We start from the raw sequence: 15,946 nt of genomic DNA, 5'->3' as shown, positions 1-15,946 counted from the left end.
CGACTGAGCGACTTCACTTTCACTTTTCACTTTCATGCATTGGAGAAGGAAATGGCAACCCACTCCAGTGTTCTTGCCTGGAGAATCCCAGGGACAGGGAGCCTGGTGGGCTGCCGTCTACGGGGTCGCACAGAGTCGGATATGACTGAAGCGACTTAGCAGCAGCAGCAGTACTCTTAACTTTGAGTGGTAGAAATACATTTACAGTATTCCTTGGGTTGGAGGGGGTGGGGTGGGAACATCGAATAACTAATTCAGATTAAACTTTATAAGAGATGCACCATATGTTACTTGGTCTGAAAATTCATAAAAGGAATAGAATGCACAGCTTTAGCAATAGTATTTTTGTGTAGTCTTAACAAATCATGGAAATATGACCTGCAGTAACAGATGTATCTTAGGTAATAAGTCTCAAAATGGGATTTGAAAATTCATATGCTACGCAGTCCACTTTAGTCTTTATTGAATGAAGCTAGGCTGTTTTTTTTTTTCTTTTAACTATCAAATTCTTTACATCATTTCCTTTTTTCTGTTTAGAAATTATTTAATATAGGCAATTTAAAAAATGATGAAAAGCATTCATGTTCCCACTACCTTAAGATAATCATTTTTAAATGTTTTTGTTATCTTCCAGTCCTTATCTGTGTGTGTGTGAACAGTTTAAGCCATAGCATAGTGTTTAAGAACTTGGATTCTGTACTGCACACTCTGGTTTGAAATCCTTACCTTGTCATTGCCTAGCTCTTTGATCCTGGACAAGTTATTTATCCTGGTATATCTGTATAACAGGGTGAACATATTATCTACTGCATGAGGACAGCTTGACAAGCTAATGGAATAATATTTGTAAAGTACTTAAAACAGAGGCAGGCATGTAATACACAGTTAGTGCTGCAATTGTTACAGATATGTGTTTCTATAGACTTTTCATAATGATTTATATTTTTACTACATTCTAACATCTTTTTTGATAAATTTATTTATTTTAATTGGAGGCTAATTACTTCACAATATTGTATTGGTTTTGCCATACATCAACATGAATCCGCCACGGGTGTACATGTGTTCCCCATCCTGAACCCCTCTCCCACCTCCCTCTGGGTCATCCCAGTGCACCAGCCCCAAGCATCCTGTCTCATGCATCGAACCTGGACTGGCGATTCGTTTCACATATGATAGTATACATGTTTCAATGCCATTCTCCCAAATCATCCCCCCCTCCCTCTCCCACAGAGTCCACAAGACTGTTCTATACATTTGTGTCTCTTTTGCTATCTCACATACAGGGTTATTGTTACCATCTTTATAAATTCCATATATATGCGTTAGTATACTGTATTGGTGTTTTTCTTTCTGGCTTACTTCACTCCGTATAATAGGCTCCAGTTTCATCCACCTCATTAGAACTGATTCAAATGTATTCTTTTCAAAGGCTGAGTAATACTCCATTGTGTATAGTACCACAGCTTTCTTATCCATTTGTCTGCTGATGGACATCTAGATTGCTTCCATGTCCTGGCTGTTAAAAACAGTGCTGCAATGAACATTGGGGTACACATGTCTCTTTCAATTCCGGTTTCCTTGGTGTGTATGCCCAGCAGTGGGATTGCTGGGTTGTATGGGAGTTCTGGAGAAGGCAGTGGCACCCCACTCCAGTATTCTTGCCAGGAAAATCCCATGGACGGAGGAGCCTGGAAAGCTGCAGTCCATAGGGTCGCTGAGGGTCGGACACAACTGAGCGACTTCACTTTGACTTTTCACTTTCGCACATTGGAGGAGGAAATGGCAACCCACTCCAGTGTTCTTGCCTGGAGAATCCCAGGGACGGGGGAGCCTGGTGGGCTGCCGTCTATGGGGTCTCGCAGAGTTGGACACGACTGAAGCTACTTAGCGGCACACTGTTCTCCACAGTGGCTCTACTAGTTTGCATTCCCACCAACAGTGTAAGAGGGCTCCCTTTTCTCTACACCCTCTTCAACATTTATTGCTTGTAGACTTTTGGATAGCAGCCATTCTGACTGGTGTGAAATGGTACCTCATTGTGGTTTTGATTTGCATTTCTCTGATAATGAGTGATGTTGAGCATCTTTTCATGTGTTTGTTAGCCGTCTATATGTCTTCTTTGGAGAAATGTCTGTTTAGTTCTTTGGCCCATTTTTTGATTGGGTCATTTATTTTTCTGGAATTGAGCTGCAGGAGTTGCTTCTATATTTTTGAGATTAATTCTTTGTCAGTTGATTTGTTTGCTATTATTTTCTCCCATTCTGAAGGCTGTCTTTTCACCTTGCTTAGAGTTTCCTTTGTTGTGCAGAAGCTTTTAATTTTAATTAGGTCCCATTTGTTTATTTTTGCTTTTATTTTCAATATTCTGGGAGGTGGGTCATAGAGGATCCTGCTGTGATATATGTCGGAGAGTGTTTTGCCTATGTTCTCCTCTAGGAGTTTTATAGTTTCTGGTCTTACGTTTAGATCTTTAATCCATTTTGAGTTTATTTTTGTGTATGGTGTTAGAAAGTGTTCTAGTCTCATTCTTGGCAGTTCATATTTTCCATTCCATTTAAGTTGTCAAGTTTATTGGCATATAGTTGTTTGGGGTATTCTTTTATGATGTCTTAAAGTTTTGCTGTATCTTTTATGACCTATTTTTTTTTATGTGTTGCTGTTGTTGTGAAGTCACTAAGTCATATTTGACTCTTTGCGACCCCATGGACTGTAACCCACCAGGCTCCTCTGTCCATGGGATTTCCCATGCAAGAATCCTAGAATGGGTTGCCATTTCCTTCTCCAGGGGAACTTACCATCCCAGGGATATGATCTGAGTCTCCTGCATTGGCAGGCAGATTCTTTACCACCAAGCCACGAGGGAAGCCCCACATGTTTTATTGGTTTGTTTCAAAGATTCAGCCTTTTCCTTTATCTATCCTTCTCTTATTTCTTTAATTTCCTCTTAGTTCATTATTTTCTTCACTTTACTTTCTTTGGGTTAACTGTGTTCTTTTACAAACTCCTAGAGTTGTATGTTTAGCTCTTTAATTTCAATTTGTCCTAGTATTAACACTTAAGCTTATACACATTCTCTCTAAATATTGATTTTGCGGTAGTCCACAGAGAACCACATGTATTTAGCTCTCAAGTATCACCAAGAATTTTAAAGAAGTAATCCCTCCCTACCATCCGCACCATTAATTCACAGTCCACAAGGGGAAAAAAGCTTTTAATTTTTCAGTTTCTTTAGAGTTTTTATCTCTTTATTTCTATTTTTTTCAGAATTCTCCTTGATTAATATAACATGCATACATGTTTGCACCTATATATATATATTTTTTGTAATAAAATTTATTTATTTTTAATTGTAGGATAATTGCTTTACAATATTGTGCTGGTTTCTGCCAAACATCAACATGAAGCCATCATAGGTATGTGTATGTCTTTATTTCTAATCACCATGATGTATTCTCATTGGTCAGTGTTTCAGTTTATCTGCTGACTTCCTGCTGCAGAAGATAAGGGGTGCTCCCACATCCGTCTTCTGCCTGCATCCTAGGAGAGCCGGGGTCACCGTTTTACATTAAATCAATACTCAGGCTCTGCACTATTGTATGGATGTATAAGTAGTATTCGCAGAAGAGCTGTACATTACAGCGTGATTACGTTTCCTGTTTCACAATCCTTTCCCTCCCTCAAGTTAATAATAGGCTTTTAGATTTTGTTTTCCTTGTTTTTCTGCTTTCCTATCCTCTTCGGCTTCCCAAGGTCTCCTCTGTAGGTTTCAACCTCTTTTCACTGTTGGCCGCACTCATCAGGTATTTGATTGGTATTCTTTCTTTCTCAGAGACCAGCCTTGGAGAATTCTCTGCTCTTTCTGATCTAGACTTGTGCTCTGGGACTGCTCCAGGAGCCCCTCCAGGGGTTTCTCTTCACTGTTATGCTGGGAATCAGAGGCTTGAACAAGGAAAGGAAAAGGGACTTTCTCCGAAATTCTCCCACTGGTTCATGCATCTGGTTCTCCCCCTGTGTTTATGCCACTGTTCCGGTGGACCACACTCTTCAGGGGCTTCCTGAGAAGAGGTGCATATTGTTCCTGATCATGTCACATAATTCTTATTAGTTGCTGAAATACTTGTGATTACCCTCTGTCTCTCGTACCTGTCTCTCACTCTCTGTCATGTACCTCGGTGTGGGTCATTTTCTTTTATTACCCTGGGAACTTAGTAAGCCCAGTCTGTTTGGGAGCTCATTTGGTTCAGTAGTAGGGAGATTTCTATAATTATTTCTAGAATAAAACTGTCATTTTTTGTGTATGTGTGTCTTTATGGAAAAACTGTTATCAACTGTTAGCACTCTTGAACCTATCCTGTTTTTTCTACATTTCTTATCCTTTGTCTTTTTTCCATCATCCTATTTGTGTACATATATATTTGTACAAATATATATGTATTTACAAGTATGTACATGGGCTTCTCTGGTGCCGCTAGTCATAAAGAACCTGCCTGCCAATGCAAGAGACTAAGAGACGTGAGTTTTACCCCTGAGTTGGGAAGATATCCTGGAGGAGGACAGGGCAAGCCACTCCAATATTCTTGCCTGGAGAATCCCATGGACAGAGGAGCCTGGTGGGCTACTGTCCATAGGGTTGCAAAGAGTCGGACATGACTGAAACGACTTAGCACGCACATGTATATTTACATGGCACACATTTATGTGTGTGTGTATATATACAAATAGGATGATGGAAAAATATGTATCAGTTTTATCTTCACTTAAATTTGAATATTTAGTCATTTTACTTATGATTTCTCCTTTTGTCCATTATTTATTTATTTATAAGTGTGCTTTGTATTTTCTAAAGCGGTGTGTGTGTTGAGGGAAGAATTGGAAATCTTTTGTCCTTGATTTTTAGTATTACTGAATTTTGATCTGATAATTGGTCAGCATATAACTTTAAAGATATTAATATGTATTGAATTTCCCTTTGACTTAATGATTGTTTATGTTTAAGTTTTCTACTATCTCACATGTGCTTGAACCGGAGGAATATTTCCTGTTTGCTGGATGTAGTATTTTTACTTCCCTTACATCAAGCCTACCAATGGGAAAACATTTATTCACACTTTATCATCTTATCTGTCGTTTTCCAGGAGATTTATGTTCACTGGTCTCCGAACAGCCCCTGAGTTGTCCCCTCAGTTACTCCCCTCAGTTAATCCTGGAAACCTCTGATTTGACTTTTGTCTTCACTGTTTTGCCAGAAGGTCACATACATGGAAAAAAAGTAAGAAATCTTTTAGCTCTGGATTCTTTCATTTAGAAAAATTCACTTAAGGCTTATCCTGGTTGTTGTGTGAGTCAACAGGTTGTCCTTTGTTTGGCCAAGTCATGTTCTGCTGTGTGCTTGGACACAGTGTGTATATCCAGATCCCTGTGGAAGCTCATTTGGGTTGTTTCCAGTTTGGGGAATAAAGCTGTTACATTTGCACAGAGGCTTTTAGGGGAACATGTATCTTCAGTTTGCTTAGGAGTGGGGTTTCTCAGTCATGTGGTAAGCCTGTGTCCAACCCTGTTCCCTCCTCCAGGGGATCTTCCTGACTCAGGGATTGAACCTGTATCTCCTGCAGTCCAGGCAGATTTTATTTATTTATTTTTTTACCATCTGAGCCACCAGGGAAGCTCCCTTAACCCTGCAGGAAATTGTCAGATGGTTTTGCAAAATGTCCGTGTCATTTGTGTTCCCACTAATGGTGAATCAGCATTCCTGTCGCTCTGTACCTTCACCAGTCTTGCATGGTGGGTTCTTAACTTTTAGCCATCTGAGGCATGTAGTGGTCCCAGTGCGTGGTTTTAATTTAGTTTGCTTTCTTTTTTTCCTCCAGCTGTACAGCAAGTAGGATCTTAGTTCCCTGACCAGAGATCGAACCTGAGCCCTTGACAGTGAGAGCTCAGGGAGTACTAACCACTGGACCACCAGGGAATTCTCTAATTTAGCTTTCTTAATGTTTCATTTCACATGCTTATTTGCCATCTGTTTATTATCTTTGGAGAAGTATCTTTTCATATATTTCATTCATTTTTAAAGAGTAGGATGGTTCAAACATTGTTGCACTCTAAGAGTTCTTTATATATGCCATATAGATGTGAGATTTTTTATCAGATATAGGATATATAAATATTTATCTCAAAGTTTGGGGCTTGACTTTTCATCCTCTTAACAGTGTATTTTACAGAGCAAAAGTTTAAAGTTTTTTAAGGGTATGATTTATCAAATTTTCTATTATGACTCATTTTTTAGGCTTATATCTAAACGCTACTCACCATACCCAAGTTCACAGGGATTTTCTTCTCTGTTTCTTCTAGAATTTTTAAAGTTTCAGATTTAGAATTAGGCCAGTGATTTATTCTGAGTTAATTTTTGTACACAGTATGAGGCATGGGTGAAGGTTCTTTTTTTTTTTTTTTGCACATGGATACTCCACTGTTCCAGAAACATTTGTTGAAAATATAAAACTTCCTTTACTAAGTTCCCTTTGTAAATACTTTTGCCAAAAATGAACTGTGTTTGTGTGTGTCTATTTCCGGGTTTTTTATTTCTGTTTCATTGTTAAATGGACATACCTGTCCATCCAGCATCTTTCCATTCAGCATCTCTGCAGTCTGAGTGCACTGTCACCTGTCTACCACTAGATGGAGCCCTCACAGCAGCTCATTTCCTAGGGCTTCTTCTCCATTCATGTTTCAATGCTTATGTTATATTTATTTTTTTAATTAATTGCTTTAATTGGAGGCTAATTACTTTAAAATATTGTAGTGATTTTTGCCATACATTGACATGAATCAGCCATGGGTGTACATGTGTCCCCCATCCTGAACCCCCCTCCCACCTCCCTCCCCATCCCATCCCTCAGGGTTGTCTCAGTGCACCGGCTATGAGTGCCCTGTTTCATGCATTGAACTTGGACTAGTGATATATTTCCCATATGGCAATATACATGTTTCAATGCTATTCTCTCAAATCATCCCACCCTCGCCTTCTCCCACAGAGTCCAAAAGTCTGTTCTTTATATCTCTTTGTGTATATCTCTGTTCTTTGTGTCTCTTTTGCTGTCTTGCATATAGGGTCATCGTTACCATTTTTAAAATTCCATACATATGCGTTAATGTACTGTATTGGTGTTTTTCTTTCTAATTTACTTCACTCTATAATAGACTCCAGTTTCATCCACTTCACTAGAACTGATTCAAATGCATTCTTTTTAAATAGCTGAGTAATATTCCATTGTGTATATGTACCACAGCTTTCTTATCCATTCATCTGCCGATGGACATCTAGGTTGCTTCCATGTCCTAGCTATAGTAAACAGTGCTGTGATGAACATTGGGGTACACGTGTCTCTTTCAATTCTGGTTTCCTTGGTGTGTATGCCCAACAGTGGGTTTGCTGGGTCATATGGCAGTTCTCAGTCATGTCTGACTCTTTGCCACCCCATGGACTAGTCCATGGAATTCTCCAGGCCAGAATACTGGAGTGGGTAGCCTTTCCCTTCTCCAGGGGATCTTCCAAACCCAGGGATTGAACCCAGGTCTTCTGCATTGTGGGCAGATTCTTTACCAACTGAGCTATCAGGGAAGCACCAATCCCAAAGAAAGGCAATGCCAAAGAATGTTCAAACTACTACACAATTTCACTCATCTCATATGCTAGTAAAATAATGCTCAAAATTCTCCAAGCCAGGCTTCAACAATATGTGAACCATAAATTCTAGATGGTCAAGCTGGTTTAGAAAAGGCAGAGGAATCAGGGATCAAATTGTCAACATCTGCTGGATCACTGAAAAAGCAAGACAGTTCCAGAAAAACATCTATTTCTGCTTTATTGACTATGCCAAAGCCTTTGACTGTGTGGATCACAACAAACTATGGAAAATTCTTCAAGAGATGGGAATACCAGACCACCTGACCTGCCTCTTGAGAAATCTGTATGCAGGTCAAGAAGCAACAGTTAGAACCAGACGTGGAACAACAGACTGGTTCCAAATAGAAAAGGAGTACGTCAATGCTGTAAATTGTCTCTGCTTATTTAACTTATATGCAGAGTACATAATGAGAAACGCTGGGCTGAAAGAAGCACAAGCTGGAATCAATATTGCTGGGAGAAATATTAATAACCTCAGATATGCAGATGATACCAACCTTATGGCAGAAAGTGAGAGATCTAAAGAGCCTCTTGATGAAAGTGAAAGTGGAGAGTGAAAAAGTTGGCTTAAAACTCAACATTCAGGAAACTAAGATCACGGCATCTGGTCCATCACTTCATGGGAAATAGATGGGGAAACAGTGGAAACAGTGGGAAACTTTATTTGGGGGCTCCAAAATCACTGCAGATGGTGACTGCAGCCATGAAATTAAAAGACGCTTACTCCTTGGCAGGAAAGTTATTACCAGCCTAGACAGCATATTAAAAAGTAGAGATATTACTTTGTCAACAAAGGTCTGTCTAGTTAAGGCTATGGTTTTTCCAGTAGTCGTGTATGGATGTGAGAGTTGGACTATAAAGAAAGCTGAGTGCCGAAGAATTGATGTTTTTGAACTGTGGTGTTGGAGAAGACTTTTGAGAGTCCCTTGGACTGCAAGGAGATGGAACCAGTCCATCTTATGGGAGATCAGTCCTGAGTGTTCATTGGAAGGACCAGTGTTGAAGCTGAAACTCCAATACTTTGGCCACCTGATGCGAAGAACTCACTGATTAGAAAAGATCGTGATGCTGGGAAAGATTGAGGAGGAGAAGGGGATGACAGAGGATGAGATGGCTGGATGGCATCACTGACTCGATGGACATGAGTTTGGATAAACTCCGGGAGTAGGTGATGGACAGGGAGGCCTGGTGTGCTGCAGTCCATGGACTCTTTGCCTGGGTCGCAAAGAGTCAGACACAACTGAGTGATTGAACTGAACTGAACTGAATGGCAGTTCTATTTCCAGTTTTTTAAGGAATCTCCACACTGTTCTCCATAGTGGCTGTACTAGTTTGCATCCCCACCAACAATATAAGAGGGTTCCCTTTTCTCCACACCCTCTCCTCTGTGTTATATTTAAAACAGATAACCAGCAAGGTCCCACTGTATAGCACAGAGAACTCTGCTCAATATTTTGAACAATCTAAATGGGAAAATAATTTGAAAAAGAATAGATACGTGTATATGTAGAGCGATTGCTGTAGACCTGAAACTATCACAACATTGTTAATCAACTATATGCCAATATAAAATAACAAGTTAAAAAAATAAACCACCATAAAAAAAGAAAGTGAAGCAAACCCGGCAGTGCAGAGGCACATGGGCCTTGAGTGGACTAGAGATTGTTCTAGTTGTTGTTCCTGAGAGCAGATCTGTCTTTGGCCTAATCTCCTTCAATGTCATTATCAGCATCTTCCATGAAGATACAGAAGGCAAGGTTAGCAGATGTGTGGGTGACAGAAAGCCAGGGAGGAGCATGGCTGCCATTGTATGCGTCATAAAGATTCCAAGAGCTTTCAGTGGACTGCAAGCAGACAAGTGGATGGATGCACGCATTTCCTGCCTTTGATGGAGCAGCAAAAAGAGCTTTGGACAATGAAAGGGGAGATCCGAGTATGTGTGTCGTGATAGCTGTGATGCAGTAACCATGACATTTCACGCAGTGCTGCTCAGAGCGTAGGCCGTGGACCACCCAGTCAGAAATGGCATGTTGCTCTTCCTGGACGCGGCAGGAGCTCCTGCCAGGTGTCACTGAAATTCATCATGAAGCACATTGCGTAGTGGAGCCAAATAGGCACAACTTCCCAGGCGAAGGAAGCAGGGAGACAACCTGTGGTCCAGAAGCCCCTCTTCATCTCGCGGAGAGCCTGCCTTTGAGTAGCACTGAATTGCAAAGGCACCTTGGTGTCAGGACTAAGTACTTAGTACTAACAGTGCTACATACAGTATTTGTGTCCTCACGTTTGGACAGAGGCACAGTGGACCTGAGGGCTGCCCAGGTGGTTCAGTGGCAAAGAACCCACCTGCCAATGCAGGAGACCCAAGAGATGTGAATTTGACCCCTGGGTTGGGAAGATGCCCTGGAGTAAGAAGTGGCAACCCCCTTCAGTATTCTTGCCTGGAAAATTTCATGGACAGAGGAGTTCTGGTGGGCTACAGTCTATGGGGGTTGCAAAGAGTTGGGTAGAGTGGAGCAACTGATCACAGCAGACTGAGGGCCAGTGTCCTGGAAGGAGTAGGTTCACAGGCTGGACCAGACTGCCTCACTTTCCTCATCGGACAGATGGCAGCAGAAATAGCTAACACAAAGGGCTGTTTGCTGACGGTCAGAAATATAATGGCAAAATTCACTGCATGTTTCTTGGCACGTGGTAGAAATGTGCTCAGTCCATGGAAGTAAGAATTAGTGTGTTTCTCCTTCATGTCTCTTGGAGGAAAGTACTGTTGTTTTCCTGTTTCATAGATGAGCAACTGAGCTGAGTTCCGATGCAGTTTAACAGCTTCCCCTGGTCATGTGGTTCCCACATGTCGGGCCCAGGCGTAAAGCCAGGCATTCTCTGACTTTAGGTTTTGGACTGGTGCTTATTGATCATAGTGTACTGCCCATCCCCGGCTGGGCCAGACCAGTGACTTTTAATTCTTTTGACCAAAATGCAATTGTCATAACCTAGTACACTCCCTGTCCTTCCACAGGCACATGGACACAGAATCTGATACAGAAGTTTCATGAACTAACTCTTCCCCTTCATAAATACAATGCACTCTGAATTCTTCTCCATTTTTTAAAGAAAAAGCTGGTGATGACCTTTTGAAATTGATTTCATGGCTCACACATGTGCTGGAACCCACAAAATGAAAGCACTGTAATAGCAATTTCTATGAACTCTTCAGTTCTGATTTTCTGATTTTCCTAGAGAAACAAAACAGAAAACCACACACACACACACACACACACACGCTTTCCAACCCAATTCCCTTTGTCCAGAGCAGAAGGCCTGAACTTGGGAGTAGTTTATGTGGAAGAGAATAAGGATTTTAGGCTAGAATGACAGAAGGCTTGCCTTCCAGGCCACCTCAGGAATCCTGTGTTCCCTGTGGGGTGCCAAGTTTAAGAGAAATCAACCACCCAAACACGTTCATTGAAGGACAGTCAAGGTGGAACAGAATCTGAAATTGTTCAAGGAGCTGGACATGTTTAATCTGATTCTGATGGAAAGAGCCTCTACAACATTAAAAAATAAAGTATATTATGATACTAGGTCTCTATTGGATAGTAGTTAAATAAGGCTTGGCCCCTCTGATGCGTTATTTCACATCAAGCTTATTTTTATTGGTTTTTTAGATTTTGGTGTCTAAAGTGAAGATCATGCAAAATGATTGTTACTGCACTTCCATCCTGGGAAAGGCAGACAGGAAACCGCCCCTCCCAGGCTGAGCGGAGGAGCTCTCGAGCTTGCCCTTGGCCAGACGTCTGCCCAACTTCAAAGGGGTTTCAAAGGGCGGTGACCGACTCCAGCCCAGGCCATGCTTTGGAAGTCAGACCTTTGTCCGCCAGGAGCCGGCCCGCCCGGGAAAGCCCCCTGCTCCCCAGGCTCTGGGCTTGTGGGAATCTCTTGCCCAGCTGTTTCCCTCCCTCTGGACTCCCAGTGAATCAGGAAAGGAGGGAGTGAGAGCTGAGTGGTCCCTCCCCAGGTTTCAGTGGCCTCGGGAACGCCTGGGGCTGGAATTCCCCCCCTCCCCACTCCGAAAGGTGGCTCCAACAATAGAGGTTTGCGCTGTGTGGCTGGGCAGAACATTCTATTGGAAGAAGAAGCAGATCTGGTGGTAGTTTATTAAATTCAGGAAGGAAAGGGGAGAGAGGAGTCATGAGTGACTCAAAGGCTACAAGGTTGGGAAATCTTGAAGCCAAATCTGGCCCCTGAACACAGTGGGAAAACTCAAATGGTACCCATGTCAGGGATGGGGGAAGAGGATGGAACTTGTGCAGAACTTCCTTTGTGGCTTAGAGTCGGAGCTGTGTTCATGAAAATCCATGTTCATGAAAGCTGGAATGGTTAAAATATATAGCTCTTGCTGCTCAACTGTTTGCCCACCAGTGTTAAGTCCTGATCCTTTGGATGAAACGTGGTCACAATTAGGAGGAAAGTAGGTCTTAGGGATGTTAGTATTGGTCTGTTGTCTCGGAGACAAACCATTCATTCGTTCATCCATCCATTCATTCTCTCTCAGTGGGGAGATGGCCTCACCTTCTCCCTCCCCATCCCTGGCAGCTATCCAAGGTCCCAAATGACTGAGTGGAAAAGGGACACCTTTGATGTAACCAACTGGAAAAGGTTTCAGTGGCCTTGGGAATGCCTGGGGCTGGAATTCCACCCCTCCCGCCCCTAAGACAACTTGAGCTTGACTTCGAGCTCAAGTTAAATTAGTCTGGAAGTGACCCAAGGGGGATTCTTTAAAAAAAATTGTGCTAGAATATGTGTGGCATAAACTGCTTCATTGAAACCACTTTTTAATGTGCAGTACAGTTGTATTAAGTTCATTCACATGGTCATGCCACCATGACCACTGTCCACCCGCAAATTTCATCTTGCAAAACTGAAACACTGCCCAAAGAAGCCTTTGGTATTCCTCTCTCTTAAACTTTTTTTTTAAATAACAAACTTCGCTACCTTTTGCTTGCAAATTTCTAACAAGATAGTAAGGTAGCAATAGGAAATGTACCAGTTGTCATAGATACAGTTGCCATCTTTGGAATGAATGTATCTGTTTTAAGCCTGGCCACTTACAGATGGAGTGTGACCTCTAAAAAAGTCTCAAGGACACTCTTAGTAAGAACCATTCAAAACCAACCTTGGCCTTGTGGGTAAAGGCGATGCGAATACACCTTTTCCTGTGAAAAGAACTGTGATGTAAAAGACAGTTTGTCTGGTCCAGACCTGAGTTTCTGACTGATAGGAGTGCCTTTGCTATGCTAGTGAGGTGGTGCTTCCCAGGCTCCTAGGTGGCCTCAGGTTGGGGGCTGGTTTACCAAGAAGACTTGCCACGTGATTAGAGGGTTGGGACTCTCAGCTTCCTGACCTTGAGGAGGGGGCAGGGGCTGGAGACTGGGTTCGTTCTCTCAGCCAATAAGTTAATCAGTCATGCCAACGTACTGAGACACCAACAAATACTCTGGATGCCGAGCTCAGCAGAGTTCCCTGGTTGGTGAATGTGGACAGGCCTGGAGGGTGAGGTGCCCAGACTTACAGGGAAGGGGCAGGGAGGCTGTCTCCCCCTCCCTCACTCACCCTATGGGTCTCTTCCTTTGGCTGTTCCTCTTGATTTGTATCTTTTCATAGTAAAACTGGACTTCCCTGGTGTCTCAGATGGTAAAGAATCTGCCTGCAATGCAGGAGAGCTAGGTGTGATCCCTTGGTTGGGAAGATTTCCTGGAGGAGGAAATAGCAACCCACTCCAGTATTCTTGCCTGGAGAATCCCAGGGACAGAGGAGTCTGGTGGGCTATAGTCCATGGGGTTTCAAAGAGTCAGGTATGACTGAGTGTCTAACATTTTCACTTTCATAGTAAAACCGCAGCTTCCCTAGGTTCTGTGAGTTTTTCTAGAAAATTATTGAGACCAGTGGGTCATCAGAACCTCTGAGTTTATCACCAGTTGTTCAGAAGTTGGGGGAGGACTTCGGAATCCTTGAAGTGCAGCTGACCCCGGCGTGAGGGCAGCCTTGTTTGGCACTGTTCGCTTTGCAGTGTAGTGTCTGTTCAGACTCCAGCTGGTGAGTGCCAGGATGAACTGCAGGACAAAACAGAATTTGTTGTTGTTGCTCATTCATGTCTGACTCTTTTCAACCCCATTAACTGTAGCACTCCAGGCTTCCCTGTCCTTCACTATCTCCTGGAGTTTTCTCACTCATGTCCATGAGTCTGTGATGCCATCCAACCATCTCATCCTCTGTTGCTACCTTCTCCTTTTGTCTTTGATCCTTCCCCACCATCAGGGTCTTTTCCAGTGAGTCAGCTCTTTGCATCAGGTGGCCAGAGTATTGGAGCTTCAGCTTCAGCATCAGAACAGAATGGACCTCTGCTGGAGAAAGGGCAGAACAGCTCTGAATCCAGCCGTGGCTGTTGGGAGACAGTTCTTTGGAGATCTTCTGGTAACACATCTTGCCATCAAGACACTGGCTGCTGTTTGTTCTCTTTCCGAGGATGTGTGTTTAGCAGACAGCCCAGGAGGACAGAGATGTGTCTTTCTTCAGAGTAAAAGACAGATATGCTTACTGTCCTTTAACAAGAATCGAGTTTCATGAACCCAGGGTTCCTCTTATATGACCCAACACATTGCACATCCAGGTGTCATCTGGCCCTCTTAGCATCACTCCATGGGGTTGGGGCCAAGGGGACTGGCACAAAAATGCTCACTCTTAGGCTACTTCTTTTGCTGTGAAGAGTAACCTGTTCTTTGTGTCCAACTCAAGAGTGTTATGAATTCTAGCAGCGTCTGTGAACGGGGGCAGCTGGCTTGTGACTGGGAGAAGCTCAGACCCTCCGCAGTTCTGGACAGTGCCCCCTATTAGTTTCAGGACCTTGGGAAAGTGAACATTGTGGACCTGAATTTTAACACCTGTATTGTGCTAGGTCTTCACAAAGGTCCATATAGTCAAAGCCATGGTTTTCCCAGTAGTCAGGTATGAATGTGAGTTGGACCATAAAGACGGCTGAGTGCTGAAGAATTGATGCTTTTGAGCTGTGTTGTTGGAGAAGACTCTTGAGAGTCCCTTGGACAGCAAGAAGATCAAACCAGTCAATCCTAAAGGAAATCAGTCCTGAATATTCATTGGAAGGACTGATGCTGAAGCTGAAGCTCCAATACTTTGGCCACTTGATGCAAAGAACTGACTCATTTGAAAAGACCCGGATGCTTGGAAAGATTGAAAGCAGGAGGAGAAGGGGACGACAGAGGATGAAATGGTTAGCTAGTATCACTGACTCAATGGACATGAGTTTGAGTGAACTCCAGGAGATTGTGAAGGACAGGGAAGCCTGGTGTGGTGCAGTCCATGTGGTTGCAAAACTGTGGACACGACCTAGGGAATGAACAACGACAAACTCTAAGAGTCAAAGATTCACTGCAGTTTACCAGTTCCTTTAGTCTATGGTGCTTACCAAGGCTCTATATAGAGTTTTCCTTCCTGTGTATGACTCACAGAACTAGGTAGGAGAAGGAAGGAGGAAGGGGGAAGGAGGATGTGAAATGAGAGAGCAGAGGATGGAGGAAGGTGAGAAAACTCACACTCTTTATCCAAGGGTTTGAAGATTGTTTCCAAAGCACTGAGTGCCTGATGTCTGGGAATCTTCTTTCCAGGGTGTTTCTCATGAGAAAAGAGGAGCATCTTACAGACAAAATTTATCTTTAGCAAATAGTTAATCTCTAGATTAATTAGAAATTTTTTCAAGTGATGTAAATTATTTTGACTAATTAAATTTATGTGTAAATTTATAAATTGTTTCTTTTTCCAGATGAAGTTGGTGATCCCACCATCGCCAAGGTAGAAGCCAGGAGGGGTGTCCTGAGACTCTCCCCTTCTCCACCCAGCAGACCTGGTCTATTGATTACATCTCCACCACACCTTCAGTTTCTCCCTCTTTATTCATTCCCACTGCTTTCCTTAGTTTGAGCCTTTCTTACTTCTTTCCCAGAGCTTAGCAAAATGCTTCATTTGTGATAGGTATATTAGTCTGCGTTTTCTAGAGACACAGAACCAGTACGATGTACTTTCATCTTTGTATCTATGCATGTGCGCATAAGTGTTAGGTCACTTTAGTTGTGTGCAACTCTCTAAGATGCTATGGACCATAGCCCACCAGTTTCCTCTGTTCATGGGATTCTCCAGGCAAGAACACTGGAGTGGGTTGCCATTCCCTCTTCCAGGGGATCCTCCCAACCC

This window comes from Bos mutus, chromosome 14 (genome assembly GCF_027580195.1).
Source record: "Bos mutus isolate GX-2022 chromosome 14, NWIPB_WYAK_1.1, whole genome shotgun sequence".
NCBI classification, from domain to species: Eukaryota; Metazoa; Chordata; class Mammalia; order Artiodactyla; family Bovidae; genus Bos; species Bos mutus.
Note: the sequence above shows the minus strand (reverse complement) of the source record.